A 5979-nucleotide genomic window follows, 5' to 3' on the forward strand; every position below is an offset into this window, starting at 1 on the left:
CTTCAGTCAGCCGATCTGTGTCAAGGCCACATAAATCCATCCTGAACCTTTCCCTCTGCCTCTAAACAACTGGAGCCGATGTTTTAATGCACTACAAACACACCGATGTAGGAACATGCCATTGGGACTCCCTCCCTTGTCCACCCTGTGGACGACAGACACCTGAGACAAACCATCTGCACTGTCTCTCTCAGCACTCGTTTTTTTGATGATTCAGTCTCTTTGGCTTCTCTGCATGTCTGAAATATATCTGTTGGATAACTTACAGCTACACTATGAAATGGTAGAAGTACAGCTAAAGACAGACAGACATCAAGAATGTGTAATTTAGCTCCATCATATCCAGCCATCCTAATTTATAAACAGCAGTGTTTGGTCCTTCAGTCCCTCCGTCTTAAGGGCTATCAGCAGGTTGAGATTGTGGTCTGGAATGAAAGGTGTCAACAACTATGATATTCTTTATTGTCGTATTGTTGTACACATTAACACAATGAAATTAGTAAATATTAGACAATACTGATGATGTGTATTGTGCTTCTACCAAAGAGATGCCATTCTGTGCTCTTAAACCAGTCGTACAGTTATGATACTGCTACGTGGATTGCCATTATACTGTATCTGCATGTATTTTAATTTATTTGGGAATTTTCTAACTTTTCATGTAGTGATGTCATTAAAACTAACCAATATTGGTTTGTGACCATTTACCTGAAAAACTGTATGAAATGTATTTTGTGTTTAGAGCAAATTAACAAATGTTATTTAGGATGGTGAATGTTACACCTGCGTGCTAATGTTAGCGCTTAGCTCCAGTTGTTGACATGGCTGAATGAGCTACATATGTGTGAACACACCCAAAGTCCCTCAGTCTTGTTCAACAGAAGTCATAACCTCACTGTTGGTGCTGGATTGGATCAACTGGAGGGATGATTGATTAGTTCTTTAGCTGTCTATCACCTTCTCTACCTGGTCCCTATCCACCAATCACTGCAGATGATCTAATCTATTACCTTAAAAGAAATATAGCAATGGTGAGTGAAAACAATTTGATGATTATTTCGGGTCGTTGGGGCTAAGGGTTGGGGTTAGCATAGGGTCCAGTTACTTTTCCATAAGATTTATTTTGGGCGTGAGAATTCAGCTGTTATGCCTATTTCAAAATTAATAACAAATCATCTGAAAATGAAGTTTTCTCAGATATTTCTCACAAGGCCGGTAAGCCCCATGTTGATTGTTCATTTCTGTTTGTATGAACAATACATTCTGTTTGGCTTTTCATTCATGTTTGTAAAACGACAAAATGCTGGACTGGGATGAACTTGGGTCACGTTACTGTTCACTGGAGGTGACGCCGCGAGTCCCAGTCCTTCCCCTCGTCTGTGGCCGACAGACTCACTGAGCCGGTGCAGCTGCTGATCCTGTTCCCTCCCAACTCCGACTACTGGCCACAGTCACGGGGGGAAGGAGAACTTGAAAGGCAACCTCTGTGACTGTACTTCACACCTATTTCTCTGGCTTCACACACAAGAGAGCTGACACACATGGATGCACGCACACACACACACACCTACACACAAACATTTCATCTGCCCCCCCTCCAGTTTCAAACACACACGAACGCACACACACACACACACAGGCAAACACACAGCTGCCTGGACCCTGAAGATAAGGAGCCGGAGCTGTGAGAGAGCAGGAGGGGGGTCGCTCGGTTGAAGTATGTGTGTGCGAGTGTTTGTGTCTGTTTGTGTCTGTTTGTGTGTGTTTCTGGCGGAGAGGGGGGGGGGGGTGGGGGTTTACTCTACAGGACGTCCTGAGAATGGCAAGCTTCTGAAACAGGGGAGGACGAGCCGCACACCACGTCGGGGCTGCGAACGGGGCTCAGGTTCAATAAAAAAAAGACGACTGCAAAACCCCTGAGGTCTAAAACATGACAGCAGGACGGCTGATGGGGAAATGAGGAGAAAACGGGCAACCCATCAAAACAGACATTAAATATCAATAAGTGTACGTTAAGGGGATTGTGACGGTTAAATCTCCATCTGGCACGTATTCAAAACGCAGTTGCTTATGTTAATGAGGGGGGAACTATACCACGGCTGGCACGTAAACATGACCAGTGGTTGTAAACACTAGCAGGAGCAGCTAACCAGCGCCGGAGAGCCTCAAGATGTCATTAGCAGCGGGCGTACGCAGATGGAAGTGCCTCTCCATTTCCCTAACGACTGCACCATAGGAAGAGAAGCAAGGTCTTCTCAGCACTGATTTTCCTCCTGGGTTTGTGTGCGTGTGTACGTGTGTGTGTGTGTGTGAGTGTGTGTGAGACAAGGAAGTCTCAGCAGCAGTTTTCCTAATGTGATGTGTTGTGTACAGAGGGAGGGGGGGGGGGGGTGGACTCTGGGAAACAACAGTGTAACCAAAGGGAAGAGTAGAAGGAAAACAAGGGCCCCTCCCTGTATGGGACAAACATGTCACACATGTTCTCCCTGCACTCCTTTCACGCCGACTTGGAGCCGAGCCAAGATCCGTTTGGGCACCTCTCTCTCTCTCTCTCTCTCTCTCCCGTTTTGATGTGAGATCAGACGCGGTGCAGCACAGCTCGCGCGACCCAGGCTTTACGTTTTTCCGATTAGGAGGAAGATGAGGGCCACCTTTATCTCTCTGTGTACACTCCCTTTTCATCTTGTTTATTGGCCAACATGCGGCGCGCTCCTGAGAGCCACCAGCCAATGATGGGCCAGGGATGGGAGCTGGCACCGTGCTCCGCTGGAGCAGGTGTAGCCAGACTGGGAGATAAGGAGAGCGTGCTGACAGATCTGCCAATCAGTTTGAAAAAACACTGATTGAGACGGTTGATGCGGCCGTTTTCTTTTCTGGCTGAGGGGGCGCTGCTGGGTCACATGACACCCATGTGGGCATGTGTGGCCCTGTTTGTGTGGGATTAGAGGTCGGGTGGGGATGGGGAGGGAGTAGAAAAATGCATATGTGTGTATTTGTGTGAGTCGGTCGGCTCTAGTGCCAGAGCTCCTGTGCGACATCGTGGAAAATCCTCCTCAGCGGTTTCCTGTGGGTCTCCATTATCAGGCCTCGTTGACAGACCAGCTTTTCCCTCTACTTCCTGCCTCTCTTCCTCCCCTTCCACCCCACTTCCCCTCCCACACTCTTCTCAATCACATGAATCACCGCTGCCACAGAGAGGGCGAGGGCTGGCAGCGGCTTTAAACTACACTCCCCAACTCACGTATAATCAAATTACTCAGTATTCTTTTACCCTGTGCATTGAGCTGATTCCTTCCCCCTGATGCCGTGTAAAGGAACGCCGGTCAGTCATCTGCATCGCCGCATCATCAATGACTCATTATCGTTTACCGATATTCCCGAGCACGTAGCATCAAGGTAATTGTTGAGTCACATAAACATGAGGTCATTCCCTCTTTTTCCCTCGTTGAATTTCAAACCAAGAGTCCAGTCAGGATGCAGCTTGTCCTGCTCGTGAGCCCCTCGCAAAGGCAGCATATCCCAGGATTTCAAAGAAAGACATTTCAGGATCATGTGCCACATTTGAAAATGTTTTTAGACGGACCTTCATTATGAAACAAATTATTAAAGTTTTTGAGTATCTTAAAACCAAAGTCATTTCCGGTTTTGCTCCTTCTCAGCAGGGGGTGGGACGACTCTTGGCAACCCATGTTGTTGCCAAGACAACAACAACAAACACAGTACCTGATGATAATGGAGACTGAAAGATGACTGCTGGCCAACAAACAAACACACAGACAGAGGGCGAAAGAAAGAAAGAAAGAAAGATGAGTGACTCTTTGATGGGTGAATCAGAAGGGAGAAGGTGGAGAATGTGAAGGTTGAAAGGAAAAAAAACAGGAATAATCTTGCTTTCTTCCTAAAAATGTCCACAGTAAATCTCTCTCCAAGTTTTCCATCAGTGCAGCGCACATGCAGAGGATTGATCTATGGCAGCCTTCCAGGGAAGGTAGAGTTGTTGTTCGCGACAGGACGTGACACAGAGCATGTGTGGGGGGCCAGATAGAGAGGCAGAGGCCGATGAGAAAAGGAAAGAAAATAAAGAGAGGGAGGAAAGGGAAGCACTTAGGTGTGCTTGATATCCTATCAGCACCCAATACCCATCTCAGGCATGGAAAAACACCATGAATGGGATTCACCAGTCCCCCGAAAAATGAAGGGAGCCCGTGCGGGCTGAGGACAACTCGGACTGTGCATGGGAGCAGAGATCAAATGGTGGATGGATAAAAGCTTGGAAACAATACCCAGTTCCCTGTGTGTCAGAGAGCCAAATACACAGCGGCAATACTAGTTCCTTTTTGTTCTTCAAAATGCTCCTCAGATGTCTGACGCAAGGCCGAGCGGGATGGGGTCGGAGGGGGGAGACAAAACAAACCGCAATTAAGGTAGTTTGTGAATCCTTTTGAAAGGCCTCAGATCCATCTTTAGGAAACATCTGCCATATTGATGTATGAGTCCAGGAAAGACAAATTCCTTCTATCCCTGGAAAACAAACCTCTGAGTTGACTATTTATCCGTTTCTAACCGGTAACGCGTTCACGCTTGCATACAATAAAGCCCACATGCAAACTCAACACAGACGGTCTGTTTTTTGCTACACTCCAAAATATATCCCCCATAAACATTTAGAGTCTAAACACAGATAACAGCGCCCCTATCACTTCACTCTCGGCTGGAAAGTCCAGACAGCAGTCTGATAGGGAAAGAGGATAAGCATATATCTTAAGAAGTAGAAAGCCTTTCTACAAAGAAAAAAAAATCATTTCTCATAATCCCCATAGAATGCAACAGAACTCTCCCCGTCTAGATACAGGGAAAATGAGTTCAAGTATCTCGGCTGTCGGCCCAAATATCCCGGTGAGTCCATGAGAGGAAGCAGACAAAGAGCAAACGATAAGATTTACTGCGTTACATCGATGGGAGAGATACAGACAATAGTCGGACAGATTTAGCGTGTAAAAGCAGAAGTTGGGAAACACCACGGCGGTGTTCACCTCATCAGGTCTTCAGGGAAATCATCTGCTTTGGAGGAGCTGGACAGAAACATCAAACTGTAAACCTGATCACCCAGGGTCTCGCCTCAAACACTCAAATGCTGCAACTGGGAGACGGGACAAGATAAACGGCAGACCTCCCCCCACAGAGACACGGCAAGCCTGTCCCGCTGGTTCACCCACCCTGTGTGTTTGTGTGTATGTGTGTGTTCAAGTGCACGTCATGCGTGTTTACACTCTACATTAAAAAACATAGCTTGGTCATGAAGATAAAAACTGCAGACAGAGGAAAAATCCAATATGGCGGTGGTTGGGGTGGCTTGTTGTGCACTAAACAGAGGAGGAGGCTGCAGCGTGCCTTTGTTTTCATGTCAACACGGAGCTGCTCATCCCGGGGAGCAAAGGGACACACGTACATGGTTTTGTCTTTCCCCCCCCCTTAACCTACTTATGCATCACCTGCTGTAAATGTGGTCACGCTTTATTTGCTTTCTTGTTGAGCATTAGATGAGAAGATTGATAGCACCCTCATATCTGTTTATTTGATATACAGCTGCCAACAGCAGCAGGGTAAGCAAAGACTGGGGGGGGGGGGTCTGACTCTGCACAAAAGCAACTGATTCAACAAACAACCCGTGTTTATTTGTGAGGTATTCAGTTACTGGTTGGCAGATTGTTTTTTAGTCATGCTAGCTGTGTCCTTTGTCCTTGTCTGCTAGCGGTAGCTGTATATTTAGCCCATAGGCATTCAATTGTAAATTGCTTGGTCACGACGCAGGGGCTGTTTTCTTCAGAGGTAGCATTTAAAACTGATTGCGTCAAAGCGGCATTTCACGGGTTACTTCAAATGCAGCCGACGACTGCATAATGTCAAGGGTGGATTCGTCTCAGGCCAACCCTCTCCCAGGTTTCGTTTTGTTGCTCTTTGGCGACTGTTGAACGACAT

Source organism: Pleuronectes platessa, chromosome 17, assembly GCF_947347685.1.
Source record: "Pleuronectes platessa chromosome 17, fPlePla1.1, whole genome shotgun sequence".
Lineage (NCBI taxonomy): Eukaryota > Metazoa > Chordata > Actinopteri > Pleuronectiformes > Pleuronectidae > Pleuronectes > Pleuronectes platessa.